This window comes from Canis lupus, chromosome 19, assembly GCF_048164855.1.
Source record: "Canis lupus baileyi chromosome 19, mCanLup2.hap1, whole genome shotgun sequence".
Taxonomy (NCBI): Eukaryota; Metazoa; Chordata; class Mammalia; order Carnivora; family Canidae; genus Canis; species Canis lupus.
Genome location: NC_132856.1, coordinates 31,225,647 through 31,246,928, shown reverse-complemented (window position 1 = coordinate 31,246,928; position 21,282 = coordinate 31,225,647). Strand labels below are relative to the sequence as shown.

The following is a 21,282-nucleotide window of genomic DNA, read 5'->3' as shown; positions in this document are numbered from 1 at the left end:
TCTCTCATGAATAGGCAAATAAAATCTTAAAAAAAAAAAAAAAAAAAAAAAAAAAGATTACCAGGCTATTATGTGGAATATAGGCTAGAGGAGGGCAAGGAGTACAGGAGCAAATCCTAACTCCAGCACCCACTACCCCTCACAGCTTCCAATAAGACCAACTGGCCAGAATGTGAGGATTCCATGAAGGCCTCAGGATAATCTACACATATACAAATATATTTATAGATATATATGTACATCTGTACAGTATTATGTGTGTATAAATATACAGATATATTTTAAGTAAAATATAAAAAACAATACACACACAAATATATCATTATTTCAAATTTACATCCAATGTATTAATTTGTGTTGGATTAATGCATTTTTATATGAAAACATGAGATTTAAAATTCCTTTGACATCTTTGCTTATTTGAAGAGTCTCCTGGGATTGCATGACGAGATGATTAACAACACCATCACCATTTTAAAACCATTATTAGGCACTTCCTAAAACTGCACAATCAGATCAAAATAAATAGAATGCTGGGAGCAATAGAAAACTGTGACTATTACCCAAAATCCACAATTTCACTTTTGTTGTTTCCCCGCTTGTCCCTGGCTATCTTTAAAGAACATAAGATGCTAATATATTTTTTTAAGATTTTATTTATTTATTCATGAGAGACAGAGAGAGAGAGAGAGAGAGGCAGAGACACAGGCAGAGGGAGAAGCAGGCTCCATGCAGGGAGCCTGACGTGGGACTCAATCCCAGGTTTTCAGGATCACGCTCTGGGCTGAAAGGAGGCGCTCAACCGCTGAGCTACCCGGGCTACCCAAGATGCTAATATTTAAAGACATACTTGTGTTTTGTACTCTTAAAGATTGATTTGTCTATTTCATATTAATTCAGCAAATGATAATAAAACGAATACTGGCAAATAAGACAGGTTCCTTGTCCTAAAGCTTCACACATATTTACTCATGAAACCTGACAACAGTAGAAAAACTCTATTATTACCCCCTTCACAGGTGATACAACTGAGTTCCAGAGGACTTAATAACTCCTCCTGTTAATAATTTCATAACTAGTCATACAATTAATAAGTGTCAGTGCTAGGGTAAACAGTCAGGCAGTCTAGCTGCAGGGCCATGCTCTAAACTAGAGGCTGGCAGATTGGGTTGATAAACTACAGCCTGCCCATGAGCCAAATCTGGTCCTTTTCCTGTTTTTATAAATAAAGTTTTATTGGAACAGTCACACCCATTCATTTACATGTTGTCTACCCCTACTTTTGTGACAACAGCAGAGATGAGTATTGTGGCAGAGATTACACGGCCTACAAAGACTAAAATACTTACTTGGTGGTCCTTTCTAGAAAATATTTGCTGACCCCTACTTTAAATCACATACAATATGATATTGCCTATGTGGCAGCCCCTGTTCTAGGCACTTGGAATAGAGTGCACACAGAATTAATGAGGCTCCTGCTCTTACGGTGCTTATAATTATATGGTGGATTTTGCAAGATTTTGTTTATGTGTGTGTGTGCAGAGGGACCATGTTCTGATGCTAACATTTTTTTTTTGATGCTAAAATTTTTGACTGTCCAAATATAGATGATCCCTTACATCCCATTCCTTTGTTTAAAAAAAAAAATTGGTAGCACCAGAGCCTTGGGTGTCTTAAAATTACTTTGGGAGGAAAAGCAATTGATTTGATTCTAGAACTTCCATCACAGGCAAGTTACAAAGAGTGTGGCTCTGACCCAGCAGGGTAATTCTCATGTATAAAATACACCTGCCTATTAGAATTGTACAGCTGGCTTGTTCTTGACAAGTATGCCAATAGAAAGATAATTAATAGAAACAAAGATTGCTAAAATTGATAAACGTTTATATAACCAAATCTGAGCTTGCAACTGAAAAGGAAACCTGGCAAATACTGCAGGAATTAAAATATTTCTGAATCAAAACTCTACCTGCAATATTTATTTTTCCCCTCACACCCTCAGTAGTCCCTATTAAGAATTTGTGATTGTCAACGTTACCATGGCAACCTGTTTGAAGGGGCTGCCAATTGAGGCACCTCAGGCTTCCCTACAGCTGACACTCACCAATGATGCTCATCTTTGACTAAAGGGGTGGGGCACAAACTCTTGATGTAACCAGCATCCTATACCAAAGGACTTTTTTTTTCCACGTTATCAGATAATTAAGAATTCATTGAATTCCTAATATGAGCTGAATCCTGGTAAGATTTCACATTTATAATCAAAATGTGGTGAAAATCCATCAATAGAAACAGTTTGCTGATCATATTATCATAATTGTTGATTGAGTGATAGATGACATTAACAGTCTAAACACAGATTTTCTTCTCTTTTTAAAAATTCACTCTTAATTCTAACTTGTGGCCTTCCTTCATGAATTTTGAAGCCACTAATTTGGGATTTGTGATTCAAATTCAATCAAAATGTATTGAATTCCTACCAGGTGCCTTCACATGCATCTTTCATTTAATTCTCTTAGCTACACAACTATTCTTGGAAGTAGATATTATCACATCTATTTTGTAGATGAGTAAACAGAAGCTCAGAGAGGTTAAGTAACTTGCCCAAGCTCACCCAGTGAGAAAAGGGAAGAGATGACAGTCAAATATTAGTCTGCTTACAATATTGCCAGGTCCAAGCTAATGTCTGTCATTGCTTAGCAATATTTTCTTCATAGACTCTTGATGATATATTAGGGGGGGGAAGGGTAAATAGTAAATAAATGAGGCAATTATTTTCTCATTGATCAAACTCTCTAACATCTCTATTCAAATCCCTAACATGTTTGATAATGACAAATAACTCCCTTTCTTATCAGAGTAGTTTAGAGAATTTTCCAGTAAATACTTGGCTTATGGTTGAAATTATTGAATAACCTTGAAAGAAACAAATATTCACCATTTGTTCCTCTAGACATCATCATTGTCTGCCCTATTCTATGCTCTGGAAGGCCTTTAAGGACGAAGTCTTCCTTTCCCTCTGGCTTCCTTCTGGGCTCAGTAAATGGGCAGCACCATGGAGGATCAGAGGACAGAAAGAAAGCAAGGTATTTATTCCTTTTCCACAAGTTGACATTGGCTGTGTTTCTCTAGCAAATGCCAAGCGCCTTCTAGGGCACCTTATCCTAAAGCTGTAGTTCTCACCAGGTTTCTGCAGAAACACCCTCTTCTTATGTCTTCAGGAATAAAGGGTGGTAGAGCCTCTTCCCACTGTTATACTTGGGATGCTCCACCTTACCTTGATATTTTCCTTTTAACCCTGCCCTGCCCTTTACCAGCCATCCCTTTACTGAGTGCTCTTCAATCTAGGCTCTTGAAATGAGAGCTTATAGGTTTGAGACCATCCTCTTTCCTAATACAAGCATTACTGCTATAAATTTTCCTCTCAGCACTGCTTTTCCTATGTTCCATAAATTTGATATGAAGTCTTTTATTCAGTGCAATGCTGTTTTTTTTTTTTTTAATTTCCTTCCTGATTTCCCTTTTGGCCCAAGGATTACTTAGAAGTGTGTTGTTTAGTTTCCAAGTGTTGGGAGATTTTTAATGTTATCCTTCTGATATTGGTTTCTAGTCTGATTCCTTTGTGGTCAAAGAACATACTCTGTATGGTTCCAGTTCTTCTAAATCTGTTGAAGTTTGTTTTATGGCTCAACATATGGCTTACCTTGGCATATGTACCATGAACACTCACAAAGTATGCATATTCTACTCTTATTGGGTGGTGTGTTTTATGAATGTCAGTTCAATTCTGGTGGTTGGTGGTTTTGTTGAGTTCTTCTACATCCATGCTGATTTTCTGTCTAGCTATTCCATCAACTAAATTTTCAGGTGTAATTGTGGGTTTGTCCACTCCATCGTTCAGCTCTATCATTTTTCATTTCATGCATTTTGGAGTTCTGTGTGTGGCACCTCAGTTACAGCCTGGTGAGGATAGGGCTTGGCTTCTCATACCATCTGTGCAGACAGGGATAAGGATGGGCAACAACTTCTTCTTTATACCCATTGTTTTCTAAAACTTTTCTATTTTGCTAATCTGCCCTTTTCCTGCTTCTTTGGTTAAATAAAGCATGCTTTCACTGGGGCTCATTTGATCTGCATCGATGGTTTGGAACTGCCAGTTTCTTCAGCAGCCTTCTGGGATATATGAGAGAAAAAAGAAAATGCAAAGGGACTTACTGCCATGTTGTTATTTGGGTCCTAAGGTCCCTAGCCAGTCTGCTTTCTCTTTCATAGTCTTCCTATATTTGTTTTATATTTGTAATAGAATATGCTATAACATAATAATTATACATACTATATAATTTATGTTTATTATATCAAATAATTACTATAATATCTCTACTATCTTTAGTAGTATAAATAGTAGAGATAGTATCTCTACTATCTTTATCTCCAGAGTTTTTTACTTAGAGAAGAAATAGGATGAAATATGTTATTCCATCTTCCCAGAAGCAGAAGCCTTCATGTCAGATAGTTTGGGGGGAAAAATTAATACAGAGAACTAGTTACAAAAGGTTAGATGACCTGAAAAGCTAAACAGAGAATAGTAAAGCCACCTCAAGATTTGCAGTAGCAGAAAGTGGCTACTACTCTAGGACAGATGGCACAAAGAGAGTACATGGTGTTACCAGAGCCCCAAAGCTGGAGCTGCTCAATGGGACTTTGAACCAAAAAAGGAAGGGGTATCCCACAAACAGCATGAACTATGAAGGAAATACAGCCAGTGATGGAGTGTCATCTCCATCTCAAATAGAAAAAGAAAGAGAAAAATACATTGGCTTATCCCCTCCTCCATCCCTCCAGTCTCCTTCCAGTGCCTTCCAGTGGCCAAACTCAGCCAGAAGCCACTTGTCAGGGGAGCTGGGGAAATGTCATTTGCAGGGGTCAGCAATATGGATACTGAACAGAGCAGGAGGAGTCAGGGAGCAGGTCTCAAGGGGAGCAGATAAATGGCACAAGGATGAATAGTTATTTCAGAAGTGCTTTGGATTTGGAGTTCAGAATCTCTAACAGAAGTATAGGATAATGGCAAGAACACAGTAACTATGTCAGAGGCCACAGGAAAATAACATTATTAGGTGGCTCAGTGTGTGCTGAAAGAGGAAGACAACTGGGCTGGCCTACCCAAAACATCTAGTTAACTTCCTAAAAAATCCATCCTTTTTCCTCTGGCTATAACCACCTAGCCTGAAAGATAACAAACACCAAATATTTATTCTTGTGACTATGCTATATTTAGACTCCAGTGTTCTGATGGGGGGGGGGATGAATAACTCTAGAGGCATTAGGTGTGTCTCCTTCACTGATCCTTTTTAATGATGTGTTTTCTTTTCATTCATTAGTGAAAGCAACTGCGTGCACAGTAGTTTTCAGGCACCTAGGTGATCTGAGTAGAAGTTGGCTATGCTACCACTTTCAGATGGGTATAGAAAATTATAAAGAACATTAAAAATGCTCTGTTTGAACAGGGAAAAGTCAACATTGCTACAAATAGATGTTCTATATCTAGAAGTCTCATGGGTAGATCTATCCGCAGAGAAAATCAACAAGCTTCAGATGGACGACTACCATTGCACCAATGATATTAATTCGGTGGCAACTCATGCGCAATTTCTTGGAAAGGATCTAGGATAAATTTAATTCAGCAGAATTTGTGACGTTAATAAGAGAGAATGATGAATGGAAGAACTCCAGCCAAGTATTTTAAAGAATGCTTTCAAAGAACCCATTTTAATGAACAGCTACTGTATTCATCAAAATTCTTATCCTTTTATTACATTTGGAAAATATATTCTGGAAATGTATTTCTAAACCTAGGAGATTAAATCAACATTTTTATAAAAATATTTTATAACTCAAATTTATTAGTATACTTCTCTCAGGGGTCTGGGGGGGTTAGTTAGATACTATATGAAGGAATCTATGTACAGGACAAATAAGCTATATCTGTTCTCATAAGTGAGTAACTGCTTTGATTGATGGTTTTTTCCTAATTAGTACAGCAAACTATAGCCATACTGGTGTTGGAAGACCAGTGCAATAAATTATCCTTCAATTGTCATTCAAAGCAAAGTTCAAGAGAGAACTAAACATTAGGCTAGGGGAGGAAAAACCATAGTACGCATGGTTTATTAATAATGTACAAGAATGGCTAGCATAGTACTTGAATGAGATGGAGGTGATGAAAGTCAATTAAAATCTTGAGACAGTTTTTGAGATTTGGAATATTAATTAGAAAAAGCAACTGCAGAATACTGGCATAACCAGACACACATTTGAAATCTTGTTTGTAGTTCAAGAAGCCCATTTTGTAAAGCACACTTGAGAGACTGAGAAGATGCACCTAGAAAAAAGCAATTAAAATAATTCAGAGCTGGAAGACGTTAGGTCAACTCGGCACACATAGTATAAAAGGATACGATGGCCATCAGGATATACCAGGAAAACCACTAACACAGCTACTTCTGTGGGACTCTTTAGTGGCTTTTTTTGTAGGTTTGGATTTTTTGTTGTTGTTGTTTTTTGTTTCTTTTTGGCAAAGGCCACTTTAAAAACACAAATACAAGAAAGTCAGTTATAAGCAGATAGTGTTGCAAACTATTATGAATTGCCTCATTCAAGCATATGTGAAAGAAAAGCCATTTCTGCTCTGGTTAAGCAAATCATATCTGTCTACAATAGAATTAGAGATGCCACAGACTGGGTAGCTTGGCTTTATTTCTGTGACAGGATGTCTACTCTGCAAAAATAAAAATAACTAACATCTTTGAGAACCTTCTTGTGTACCAAGCCCTGCAGTAAGCTTCTCAATGCTTTAGGCTCTCCAGAATATAAGCTATAGGAAGGCAGGGAAACTTGTTTGTGCTGTTTTGTCCCATCTCTGGCACATCTTAGGCACTCAATAAATACATTGTTGATGCATAATGTAACATACACTGGGTAGCATTTTTTTAAAACAGTTTATTTACTTTAGAGAGAGTATGCAAACAAATAGGTTGGGAGGGGGAACAGAGGAGGAGGTAAAAGGACATAGAATCTAAAGTAGACACTATGCTCAACATGGGGCCTGATATAGGGCTCTATCCTACAACCTTGAGATCATGCCCTGAGCTGAAACCAAAAGTCAGACGCTTAATCAACTGAGACACTCAGGTGCCCCTCAATGGGTAAATTTTACTTACTTTTACTTTTTAGTTACTACATGACTTGGTTTCTAGCTCTACTACTTGCCTTCTAGCTCTCTCACTTACTCTTTCTGATGGAAGTTGGCTGCCATATTGTGAGCTGCACTCTGAAGGGGCTCAGAACTGAGGAACTGAGTGAGAAACTGAGGCCCTTAGTCCAGTGTCCCATAAGCTATTGGCTCTTGAGACCAAATATATGAGTGAGGCTGAAAGTAGATTCTCCAGCCTTAGTTAACTTCAAGATGACTGTGGTCAGCCTTAGCCATGTATTCTTGTGAGAAATCCTGAATTACTTACCCACCCAATCCATACCTGGATTCCTGACATACAGAAACTATGAGATAAAAGTATTTGTCCTTTTGAGCTAGGTTTGTGTAATTTATACACAGCTATAGATAGTTAATACATAAAACTACAGAAAAGTAGTCTTTTTTTAAAGTTGAATTTTAGGTGTTTTTAAAAAATATTTATTTATTTATTTGAGAGAGAACAGGAAGAGGAACAGAGGGAGAGGGACAAGAAGACTCTGTGCTGAGCTTAGAGCCCAATGCAGGGCCTGATCCCAGGACCCTGAAATCGTGACCTGAGCCAAAATCAAGAGTCAGATGCCTAACTGACTGAGTCACTCAGGCACTCCTGAGTGTTTGGTTTTTTTTTTTATTCTAACATAATTTTCTACTTTTACCTCTTTATGGAATGAATTATTGTTTCTCAAAAATTGACTTTGCTTTGGCAATGTGCTAACAGGTGCTCCTTCCAATGACCAAAAGATGGAGGCAGTATTATAATTGAAAATTTAATTTTCCCATTTTATATGCTGCCCTAGCTTATTGACAAAGGGGGCTTTATAAACCATTTGTAGAAAATTATAATTGAGTCCAAGTTCTAAAAATACTTTAAAATTCATTAGGTTTATTCAACACAACATTGTACATATCATAATGATACAAAGTGCGAAAATTGATCTTCAGACACCTTCCTATTGAAGTGAAAATGGGCTCTGTCGGGTATAATGACATCCATCTGTTTTCTTCCTTATAGGCAGACAACAGCTGTACAAATGAGTCCGAAGGATTCACACCATTTCACCATTCCATTCTAAATACAGTAGTCCCCCCCCCCCCCATCTGTGGGGAATACATTCTAAGACCCTCAGTGAATGCCTGAAACTGTGGATAATACCAAACCCTCTATAGAGTTGACCCTTCAAAAACACAGGTTTTGAACTACACAAATCCACTTATATGCAGGGTTTTTTTTAAAATACAGTACAGTATTGTAAGTATATTTTCTCTCCCATATGATTTTCTTAATACTTTTCTCTAGCTTCCTTTATTATAAGAATACAATATGTAATACATATAACATACAAAATATGTGTTAATCAATGTTTATGTTATCAGTTGAGGCTTCTAGTCTAACAGTAGGCTATTAGTTTAGTTTTTTTTTTTTTTTAAAGGATTGTATGTCTGTCTGTATGTATTTATTTATTTGAGAGAGAGAGAGGGCAAGGGGATGAGAGGGAGAGGAAGAGGGAAAAGCAGACTCCTCACCGAGCATAGAGCCCAACATGGGGCTCGAACTTACAAACCCAAGAACATGACCTGAGCCAAAATCCAGAGTCAGATGTTTAACAATCTGAGCCACCCAGGCACCCCACTATTAGTTAAGTTTTGGGGGAGTCAAAAGTTTAGGCAGATTTCGACTGTGCAGGGGGTGGTGCTCCTAACCCCATGATGTTCAAGGGTCAACTGTATACTGGTTTTTTCTCTGTACATACATATGTGCCTATGATACAGGTTTAATTTATAAATTAGGCATAGTAGATAATAAAAATAAAATAGAGCAATTATAACAACATCCTATAATAAAAGTTATGTGAATGCGGTCTCCCTCTCTCTCTGAAAATATTTTATTGGAATGTACTCACCCTTCTTGTGATGATGTGAAATGATAAAATGACAACATGATGAGATAAAGTGGGGTGAATGATGCAGGCATTGTGACCTAGCATTAGTCTACTACTCACCATCTGACAATAAGTCAGAAAGACGATTACCTGCTCCTGGATGGTAGTTGACTGCAGGTAATTAAAACCATAGAAAGCAAAACCACAGAGAAGGGAGGATTACTCTATGGAGAACTCCCTGTTTTCTGGCCCCCAAGTTCCAATGATACCTATATAGTAGAGCTTACTTTTGTACCACCAATGTTATAAACAATTTTATAAGATAAATTTAATACTTTAATGGAACCAAATAAATTTAATCTTTGAAATTGGAAGAGTCTGGGAATACTAACCACACTAACTCCATCTTTGACCCTCCATTTTGTTCATGCCAGGCAATGACCTTGGTCAGAGCACAATGCTCCAGACCTCAGTGGAGGTTAATGTATATCCTCACCGGAATGTGGAAGGCTTGTTTGGATCTTTCCTAAAATGGCACACAGAGGGCTCACTTTAGATAACTAACAGAGATCCTCTGGCACTCAGATGGTGCCACTTTAGATAACTACCCTGTGACCTCATCACCACGCCCCTCACTCCACAAAAGCTGGGAATTAAGGTCTGGACTGGGCAGAGAATGACGGTAGAGAATAGCTGTGTACCACCTGGATCATCTGTCAGCCTGATCCCCTCTGTAAGTAAGTATATTTTTTTTTTAAGATTTTATTTATTAGAGAGAGGTAGGGATATAGGGGCAGATGGCAAGGGAAACCCAAGAAGACCCCACAATGAGCACTGAGCCCAACATGAGGCTCAATCTCACAATCTCAATCACAATCTAAGCCAAACCAAGAGTTGGATGCTTAACTGACTGAGCCACCCAGACCCCCTGTCAGGAGGTTATCCTAAATAAAACTCTGTGTAAATGACATGGAGTGACTTGCTTCGTTTTTCTGTCTCAAAATGCCTACTCAGAAGGTTACTTTAGTGGCCCTCCTCTACCTCCTAACACAAGGGTCTTAGAGTTACCATTATGAATAGCAAGTATTATTCTACTTAATTAAAATAAGCCTCTTATCATGTAGCTTCACCAAAGCCCTTTTACTTGTCTCCTCAGACTAGAGGCATTCTGTTTTATCACTGTGAAGTATCTGGCATATGGTAGAAACTCAGAACTTTATGCCTAACGAATCAATACATGAACTCCACCTTCCTTTATTCATTCAAAGATGCTTCAACATAGTCCTAGTCCTCAAGGACTGGTGGGAAAAGGCAGGGAATATACAAATAATCATGATGTAAGATAGTAATAATAATTGCTTTGAGAAGTGTTCAAATTATATTGAGGATTTATTAAAAATACACAAATCTCTGGACTCCAGCCTTCATTTTAATGTTTAATTTAGAATGTAAGAGGTGTTGCAGTCAAACTTTTTCTGTAAAGGGCCAGATAGTAAATGCTTTTGGTTTTCCCAGCCATACAACTTCTGTTGCAACTACCCAACTCCACAATTACACTGCTAAAGCAGCTGTAGACAACACATAAATGAACGGATGTGGCCATGTTCCATTAATACATTATATATGAACATTTAAATTTGAACTTTATATCATTTCTCATGGTATGAAATATTGTTATTTTAATTTTTTCAACCATTTAAAAATATAATAACCATTCTTAGCTCATGGACTGTACAAAAACAGAGCTGGTCAGATTCAGCCTGAGGGCTATACTTTGCCAACTTTTGGCACAGATGAAAGAGCACAGACTCTGGAATTATCCTGACCTAAGTTTATTCAGCTTTACTCTTTACAACTTGTGACCTGAGCAAACTACTTGCCCATGTGAACATGCTCCTTCACCTGAGTGATGAAAGACTTCAGTATTACCTACTTCATCCTTGAGATGGCAGGAAACTTGAAAGAGAAAGAGAGAGAGAGAGAGGCTAAAAGGCCTGCATGCTAAAACAATGACTGTGCTACTTGAACTATCATAGTAAACATGTTTTCTTTTTACATGCCAATCAGGGAACTAATTTGGACATGGGATTTAATTAAATGCTGTTGGCTGCATCACTAATATACTCCTTTTTCTTCATCTTATTCTTTTACACAGTAGTCATTTCTTTTTGGCATTTGTTATTGTAATGTGATGAGACCTCAACATAACGTGTCATGGAGTGCACCAGGCAGCATCTTTTATTTTTATATGACTAGGTTTTAATGGGTTTTTACAATTTAGCTCTAGGACGTCTAGCCTGCCAAATCATTCAGCAAATGCTAAGGAAATTGTCTTAACTAGCACACTGCAAGTAAATGGTTCAATTTAATACATCATAAAAATAATAAAAAGAGGAAAATAAAATGGGTAGGGAAAAATCATTTTGGAGAAAAATCCTAGATTTCTCTTCAATTAAGATTTGAAGAAACAAAATTTACCTTTTATTTTTTCCATGTGAAGAGGGACAGGCATTATAGCTACTCTGATCATGATTCCTCCTCCCTCCCCTCAAAAAGACACATTTCTCATTTGATCACATTTACTTTACACTGTGCCTGACAAGTGGTCAATCCTCCAGTTTCATTTCAACAATCTGTCCCTGATAAAGGGGCGTCTTAAAGGAATAATGTCTTAGCTGGAGATAATGAATATTCTAATAACAGAATATTATGCATTACACTAGAGGCAAGTGGATAGTGGTGGGAGTGGTAAGGCAGTAGAGTTATAGAGAGAAAACAAGCCCTTCCCTGTGATATGTGGGATCCAGGGAAGAAAGTACAAATAGAAACCATGTTGAAATATTTAGAAGCAGGACGCCTGGGTGGCTCAGCAGTTGAGCATCTGCCTTCAGCTCAGGGTGTGATCCCAGGGCCCTGGGATCGAGTCCCACATTGGGCTCTCTGCATGGAGCCTGCTTCTCCCTCTGCCTATGTCTCTGCCTCTCTCTATATATGTCTCTCATGAGTAAATAAGTAAAATCTTTTTTTTTTAAAGAAATATTTAGAAGCTATAAGTCAAACTAGCTCCTTGCCAGCAACTCACCCATAGCTCTGCAGCCCAATGTCCAGGAATAACCCTCCAGCCTGAATGTTAAAAGCCTGTTGGACCTAAAACTACAACACTGCAGTAGCATGGGTATACTGGGCAGGGCAGGGTGAAAGGTAGACCTCAACTCACACCCAACTCTTCTGAGTGGTGATTGGACTGAAAAACTATTAGAACTCATGATCAAGTTCAGCAAGGTTGCAGAATAGAAGATCAATGTACAAAAAGCTATGGTATTTCTTTTCTTTTTTTTTTAAAGCTATGGTATTTCAAGACATTAACAATGAGCAATCTAAAACCAAAATTATGAAAACAATTCCATTCACAGTAGCATCAAAAAGAATACAAATACTTAGGCATAATTTTTTAATTTAAATTCAATTAGCCAACATATAGTAGTAGTACATTAGTTTCAGATTTATAGAGTTCAGTAATTCATCAGTTGCGTATAACACCCAGTGCTCATCATATCACATGCCATCCTTAATGCCTGTTACCCAATTACCCCATCCTCCCACCCATCTCCCCTCCATCAACCCCATATTTGTTAAGAGTCTCCCATAGTTTGTCTCCCTCTCTGATTTCTTCCCATTCAATTCCCCCTCCTTCCCCTATAATCCTCTGTGATATTTCTTATGCTCCACATATGAGTGAAGCCATATGATAATTGTCTTTCTCTCACTTATTTCACTCAGCATAATACCCTCCAGTTCCATCCATATCGATGTTAAGATTTCATCCTTTTTGATGGCTGTATAGAATTCCTGTGTGTGTGTGTGTGTGTGTGTGTGAGAGAGAGAGAGAGAGAGAGAGAGAGAGAGAGAGATCTTCTTTATCTATTCATTTGTTGATGGACATCTGGGCTACCTCCACAGTTTGGCCATTGTGGGCATTGCTGCTTTAAACATTGGAGGGCAGGTGCCCCTTTGGATTACTACATTTATATCTTTGGGGTAAATACCTAGTAGTGCAGTTGTTGATCATAAGGTAGCTCTATTTTCGACTTCTCAAGGAACCTCCTTACTGTTTTCCAGAATGGCTGTACCAGCTTGCATTCCCACCAATAGTATAAGAAGGTTCCCCTTTTTCCACATCCTCATCATTTGTTGTTTCCCAACTTGTTAATTTTAGCCATTCTGACTGGTGTGAGGTGGTTTCTCATTGTGGTTATGCTTTGTAATTTCCCTGATGCTGAGTGATGTTGAGCATTTTTTCATGTGTCTGTTGGCCATTTGTATTTCTTCTTTGGAAAAGTGTCTGTTTGTGTCCTCTGCCCATTTCTGACTGGATTATTTGTTCTTTGGGTGTTGAGTTCGGTAAGTTCTTTATAGATTTTGGATACTAGCTCTTTAAATGATAAGATATTTTCAAATATCTTCTCCCATTCCATAGGTTGCCTTTTAGTTTTGTTGACTATTTCCCTTGCTGTGCAAAAGCTTTTTATCTTGATGAAGTCGCAGTAGTTCATTTTTGCTTTTGTTTCCCCTACCTTTGCAGATGTGTCTAGTAAGAAATTGCTTCAGCCGAGGTCAAAGAGGTTGCTGCCTGTGTTCTCCTCTAGGACTTTGATGGATTTCTGTCTCACATTTAGGTCTTTTATCCATTTTGAATTTATCTTTGCATATATTGTAAGAGAATGGTCCAGTTTCATTCTTCTACATGTGGCTGTCCAATTGTCCCAACATAATTTTTTGAAGAGATTTTTTCCATTGGACATTCTTTCTTGCTTTGTCAAAGATTAGTTGACCATAGAATTGAGGGTCCATTTCTGTGTTCTTTATTCTGTTCCATTGATCTATGTGTCTATTTTTTTGTGTGTGTGTCAGTACCATAGTGTCTTCATAATTACAGCTTTGTAATATAGATTGAAGTCCAGAATTGTAATGCTACCAGCTTTGGTTATCTTTTTCAACATTCCTTTGGCTATTCAGGGTCTTTTCTTGTTCTATACAAATTTTAGGATTATTTGTTCCAGCTCTGTGAAAAATGTCAATAGTATTTTGATAGGGATTGCATTGAATGTATGGATTGCTCTGGGTAACATAGACATTTTAACAATATTTGTTCTTCCAATCCATGAGCATGAAATGTTTTTCCATTTCTTTGTCTTTTCGTCAATTTCTTTCATAAGTGTTCTGTAGTTTTTAGAGTACAGATCCTTCACTTCTTTGGTTAGGCTTATTCCTTGGTATTTTATGGTTTTTGGTGCAATTTTAAATGGTATGGATTCCTCAATTTCTCTTTCTTCTGTCTCATTGTTAGTTTATAGAAATGCGACTGATTTCTGTGCATTGATTTTATATCCTGCGACTTTGCTGAATTCCTACATGAGTTTCTAGCAATTTTGGGGTGGTGCCTTTTGGGTTTTACACATAAAGTATCATGTCATCTGCAAAGAGTGACAGTTTGACTTCTTTGCCACTTCTTTTATTTCTTTTGGTTGTAGATTGCTGAGGCTAGGACTTCTAGTACTATGTTGAGTAACAGTGGTGAGAGTGGACATCCCTATCATGTTCCTGATGTTAGAAGAAAGGCTCTCAGTTTTTCCCCTTTGAGAATGATATTCACTGTGGGCTTTTCATATATCATTTTTATGATATTGAAGTATGTTCCCTCTATCCCTATACTGTGGAGAGTTTTAATCAAGAAAGAATCCTGTATTTTGTCAAATGCTTGTTCTGCATCGATTGTGTGGATCATACAGCTCTTGTCCTTTTATTAATGTGATGTATCATGTTGATTGATTTGCAGATGTTGAACCACCCTTGAAGCCCAGGGAAAAAAATCCCACTTGGTTGTGGTGAATAATCCTTTTAATGTACTGTTGGATCCTATTGGCTAGTATCTTGGTGAGAATTTTGGCATCTGTGTTCATCAGGGGTATTGGTCTGTAATTCTCCTTTGTAGTGGGGTCTTTGGTTTTGAGAGCAAGGTATTGCTGGACTCATAGAACAAGTTTGGGAGTTTTCCTTTCATTTTTATTTTTGAAACAGCTTCAGAAGAATAGGTATTAATCCTTCTTTAAATATTTGGGAGAATTCCTCTGGGAATCCATCTGGCCCTTAATTCTTGTTTGTTATGAAATTTTTGATTACTGCTCCAATTTCATTGCTGGTTATGGGTCTGTTCAGGTTTTCTATTTTTTCCTGTTTCACTTTGGTAGTTTGCATGTTTCTAGGAATGCATCTGTTTCTTCCAGATTGCCTAATTTATTGGCATTTAGTTGCTCGTAATGCATTCCTATAATTGTTTGTATTTCCTTGGTGTTGTTCATGATCTCTCCTCATGATTTTATTAATTTGGGTCCTTTTTCTTTTCTTTTTGATAAGTCTGGCTACCGGGTTATTGATCTTACTCTTTCAAAGAACCAGCTCCTAGTTTTGTTGATCTGTTCTACTATTCTTTGGTTTCTATTTCATTGATTTGTGTTCTAATCTTTATTAATCCTCTTATGCTAGGTTTAGGCTTTATTTGCTGTTCTTTCTCCAGCTGCTTTAGGTGTATGGTTGTGTATTTGAGACTTTTCTTGTTTCTTGAGAAAGGCTTGTATTGCTATGTACTTCCCTCCTAGGGTCACCTTTGCTGCAACCCAAAGGTTTTGAACAGTTGTGTTTTCATTTTTTTCCATGAATTTTAAAAATTATTCTTTAATTTCCCACTTAACCTATTCATTCTTTAGTAGGGTGCTCTTTAACCTCCACATATTTGAGTTCCTTCCAAATTTCCTCTTGTGATTGAGTTCAAGTTTCAAAGCAATGTGATCCAAAAATATGCAGGGAAAAATCCCAATGTTTTGGTACCCATTGAGACCTGATTTGTGACCCAGTATGTGATCTATTCTTGAGAATGTTCTATGCACACTTGAGAAGAATGTATATGCTGTTGCTTTAGGATGGAATGCTCTGAATATCTGTGAAGTCCATCTGGTCTAGTTTATCACTCAAAGCCTTAGGAACAACTTTAAAAAATGTACACTCTGAAAACTATGAAAATATTTTTTATTAAAAAAAACCTAAATAAGTGGAAGGACATTCCATGTTCAGAAGACTTAATATTGTTAAGATGGCAATATTTCCCAAATCAATCAACAGATTCAACGCAATCAATGTCAAAATTTCAGCTAGCTATTTAAAATAAATTGACAAACTAATCCTACAATTCACAGAGTAATGCAAGAGACTCAGAATAGCCAAAAAATCTTGAAAAAAGAAGAGCCAAGTTGGAAGAGTCCTTCTTCCTAATTAAACAAAAAAACCCTGAAAAGCTAGAGTAATCACTAATCAAGGTAATGTGGTATATATCTATAAGGGTAGATGGATAGATCAATGAAATAGAATTAAAAATATAGAAACATAATCTCACATTTATGGTCAATTGATTTTCCACAGAAGTGCCAAGACAATGTAATGAGGGAAATAGTATTTTTTTCAACAAATGGTGGGGTGGTGGCATATCCACAAACAAAAGACGGGGTTTGATCTCTGCCATATAGAAAATGTGACTCAGTGTGAATTATAGACCTCAACATAAGAGGTGCAAGTAAAAACTTCTTAAAATGTAGGAGATAAATAGTAACAATCTTTGGTTAGGCAAAGCCTTAGATACAATACCAAAAGCACAAATAACAAAGTAAAAATAGATAAATAAGACTTCATAACAAATTAAGACCTTTTGTGCATCAAAGGATAACTTCATCAAAATGAAAAAACAACTGACAGAATGGGAGAAAATATTTGCGGATCATATATCTGATAAGAGACTTGTATCCAGACTATACAAAGAACTCTCACAATTCAATTGTGAAAAAAGACAACCCAATTTTAAAATGGGCGAAGTATTAGAACAAACATTTCTCCAAAGAAGTTATACAAATAGCCAATAAATATATGGACAAATGCTCAACATCATAACTCATTAGGGAAATGAAAATCAAAGTCATAATGAGATAACACCTTTCATCCATTAAAAAGGCTATAACCAAAAAGACATGACAAAAGTGTGTGTTGGCAAGGAGGAGAAAAAATCAAAAAATTTTTTCAATGTTCAGCTTCCTTTAATGACCTCCATCTCCCTGAAGGGCAGGTACAGGTAGCTAGGTGATGGCAAGAGATGTTTACTTGAAGATCTTGCCCTGATTAAGGGTTTTCCCCACATGCTGGAAGGCCCCCTCCCAGGAAAAGTACTCTCGAACCAGCATCTGGGTCTCCTCACTGCCAGGATCCAGTTTCCACCATGTATAGGACTCGTAGTTCACCTGCCAATCTGGACTCAGCGGAAAGCCTTGGAAGACCCAGACTCCAGAAATGGAGCTGCTGTTGTTGGTTCCAAAGAGGATGACACTGGCAAAGGCATTCTTCCTCAGCTTGTACAACCGTTGGAACATTCCAGTGATGAGGTTACTACTCATAAAGGTCTGGGTGAGCTCCTCAGGGAAGCGGTACTCAGCGTACCACAGGGACCAGCCATCCTTATCAAAGTTCTCCTAGAAATACAGCAGCGCCACAGAGTGTCCTCATTGGAGTACTTGTGCTTAAATTCGTCCAACACAAAGGTACTCTTGGGCAGGTGAGCAAAGGGGTCTTTGGCCTTTGGCTCAGCAGCCAGTGCTTGCTCACATTCATCCATTTCCTCCTCAGGAGCAGGTGCAACAGCCGCCTTTTCCTCTTTCCGCTCAGCCTGGGGCTTCTGCTTCTCTTCCCAAGAACCCTTCTCTTTCTGTGGGGTGTCCTTTTTAGGTTGGCTCTCTGCAAACTTTTTAGCATCAAACTGGGCCATCTTCTCACAGTTTCACATCCCCTAAGACAGCCCGGAACTGGGGCTGGTTAATGCAGGTAAGGAACCAGCAGTTGGTACTGGGGAAGGCCTTGTGGAAAGAAGGTTCCAGGACCTGTTTATAGAGCCACAACAGGGTGCAGACAACTGTGACATCAGCCAGTGTCACACGTCCGCCCACCAGGAAAGTCCTCATCTTCAAATGAGTATCCAGGAGCCCCAGAATTCGCCTCACTTCCTCCTTTGCATTCTCCGTGTCCTGCTTGTTGTGGTGCATGATGCCCAAGGTAGGAAACACCCAGGTACTGGCTGGGGGCACTATGTCGCTATCAGCAAAGCTCACCCACTGCACCACCTGGGCTGCTGCCTCTGGAGTACTTCCCCACAGCTCCTCATTGCTCACATAGTAGGCAATGGCATTGCTCTCAAACACACAGAATCCATCGTCACCCTCAAATGCTGGAACCTTGCCAGCAGGAAATTTACGGAGAAATTCAGGGGTGTGATTGGTTTGGCCAAAGTGGAAGTAGGGTGGTGCAGAGAGCACGCAGACCTGAGCCCTGCTATACTGAGCAGCAATGAGAGCCTTGAAGGCCCTCCGGTTTTCAGGATATGTGTACAGGGTCCAGGCCGCCATGGTGATTCCGCAGAGAAAGGGGAGGGTTTGTTTTAATGTATTTTAACTTAAATCCTAAGGTAACCTAAATGGTCTTGGATGGCAACTGACAAACTTTTTCTTCAAGGGACAGATATTCAGTATTTCAGGCTTGTTGGCTATATACTTATCTAGTCTATGGTTGCTTTCAAGCAACAACACAATTTAGACAAATGGGTATGGCTATGTTTCAATAAAACTTTGTTTATAAAATCAAGCAAGGGACCCACAAGCCTAGTTTGCCAATCCCTGGTCTATGGAAGCCCTGTACTATCTTAAAACCAAGACTTCTGGTGTGACAGAGTGCACAGTTGAGAAATAATCTGTCTCAAACTTTCATGGTATTTTTCTCCTCACCTCCCTAAAGTGAAGCCAAGGCTTTATATCCCAGCTTCCTTTGCCCCAGGGGAGAGTTAAATACTTTGTTTTTAATAACCTTCCAATCACAGAGCAATATAATGATAATTATAATAATAGCTGACATTTACTGAAGGTTTAGTAAGTACCAGACATGGTACAAAGCATGCTTTATGACAATTAAATTATTTCATCATCACCATAACCCTATGCAGTGGAATTGTTATCATTCCTATTAGCTAGGAAACTGAAGTTTAGAGAACTCCAACACATAGGTAGTTCTAGAAAGAGTAATGATTTCAACCTGGGCAGAGCCCATGATTTTTAACTGCTACATGTATAAGAGTACACAAATTTGTGGCACAAATAGAAGTTTTTAAAAACTGAAAGGAAGTTAAATAGTCTCACCCCTTAGAAAGCTGGGGCCTCTAAAGCCAGAGAAATGGAAAAGCTCAATGAAGGTGAGGACCTGTGCCCCATTCCCACGCAGAATGTATAGGATGACAAGAGCTTTGGTGGGACAAGTATATGGGTCTCTGTGGGACTGAGCAGCAAGCTTAATGGTGTTGAAGGATGGTATGAAGACTTGGTAGCCAGGGAAGAGGAGTGCCTTCAGAATTCCCCTCCCTCAAATGAACTCACAGGAGGAAGAATCTGAACAGTCACCATTAACTGGTTTTCCTGGACACTCTTGAGTCCCTAGAACCATTTTCTAGCACTGAGAGGAAGATTGGCCAAAATAATGCTGAGTAGACATCATGCCAACTACATTGCTGAAGTCTAAGTTAGATGTAGTTTAATTTGGCAAACTAAAAAAGTACTTGTCTCCTTGAAACCAAGAATCATAGAACAAATTCATAGTACAAAGTTGGCTGAGGCATGGAGAGGGATGATGAAGAGATGCTATCTGGTGACAGAAGAAAAAATAACTTTATGTTTCTTGTTTGAAGGAGTAGGGGAGTAAAGGTCATTGGAGGAACTAGTTCTGAGGAATGGGCAGGGTTGTGTGTGATGTAAACAACCTAATCAATCTTCATATATCATAGCAGGAAGTTACTTGATACCTAAGAACTCAGACCAAACTCACTTTCTGTTTCTGTACTAAGCAATACTGGGACAAAACTATAAATAACTTAGTTCCTTGCTCCAGGGAATACCTGCTGCTGGTAGATAAGACCAAACTACCTAGATAGCTTACTTATCAAGTCTAAGTCTGCTCATCAACATTTGCTTCAAAGTATCATCTCGTGCCCACCAATCTAAAATTAGTATCCCCCTAACTCAGCCCAATTCCTATCAGTTTCTGCCTTGCAAGACTTGCCTTAAATCACCCAAAACTTTATACATATCTTTCTCTGTTTTACCCTTCCTGAGAATCTAGTAAGATTCTGGGAAAGTGACCTTATTAATGCAGTAAATCTAATAAACCTAAATTTTCTTGATAAACAAGGCTTTCTAGTAGTCTTGAAAGGACTAAGGAGTTGGCAGTCGACAATCCAGGGTGGATAAATTAAAAAGTAGTAGGAAAAACATTTAGAGATACTAAAGGAATTTCCTGAAAACAGAAATGGTTAAAAAAAAAAAAAAAAGAAAGAAATGGTTAAAAGAGTCTCCCTCTAGTGGTGGGGAGAGATAGAGCACGGGACAATTGTATTTCCTGTTAAGTCTTTCTGTACCAATAGCTTTTTAAACCATGTATAAATATTACTATGGTAAAATTTATTTAAAAGTTTTAAATACTAGTAATAGGAACACAGTGGCTTTCAGGCCATTCCCCCAAACCTTTGTTTATACCAAGAGAGCAGATATTCCTCTTTCTGGATTCAGCCCTGAAAACATAATGTAATACTGAGCTAACAAAGAAGCACTGCAAGTTATATCCATTCTTGTGCCACTATAAAGTCACAGCTAATAGACATATTTTACAAGCACGGAAATGAGGCCAAAAGAATCTAAAATATTTCCAGAGTCCATAATGCACCCTTCAACTGCTGCTGTACAACTTCTTAGGTTATCATGATATGTGTGAATTGATCTTATTTGGGATTGGGTCCTCGACCTGCCCCTGCTCTCACCACGCGCCTTCCCAGCCAATTCCTACTCTTAACTCACCTTCAACAAGAAAATATCGCAAGGGAAGAAGTCATTTTTCTTATGGGACAGACCTTTTCTCGCAGCTCCAATTATTTTTTAATCTCAAACCTTGGAGAGGAAATTACCTTTTCAGATTAGAAACCCCTCATTTGTGCCTAGCTCCAGCCTGAGTTTTACATATTGAGTA

At 38.2% G+C, this 21,282-nt stretch overlaps 1 pseudogene; it reads right to left on the bottom strand.

Moving 5' to 3' along the window:
• Positions 1-17,315: 17,315 nt before the first annotated feature.
• On the bottom strand, positions 17,316-18,662 carry LOC140611312 (elongation factor 1-gamma pseudogene; annotated as a pseudogene).
• Positions 18,663-21,282: the final 2,620 nt, after the last annotated feature.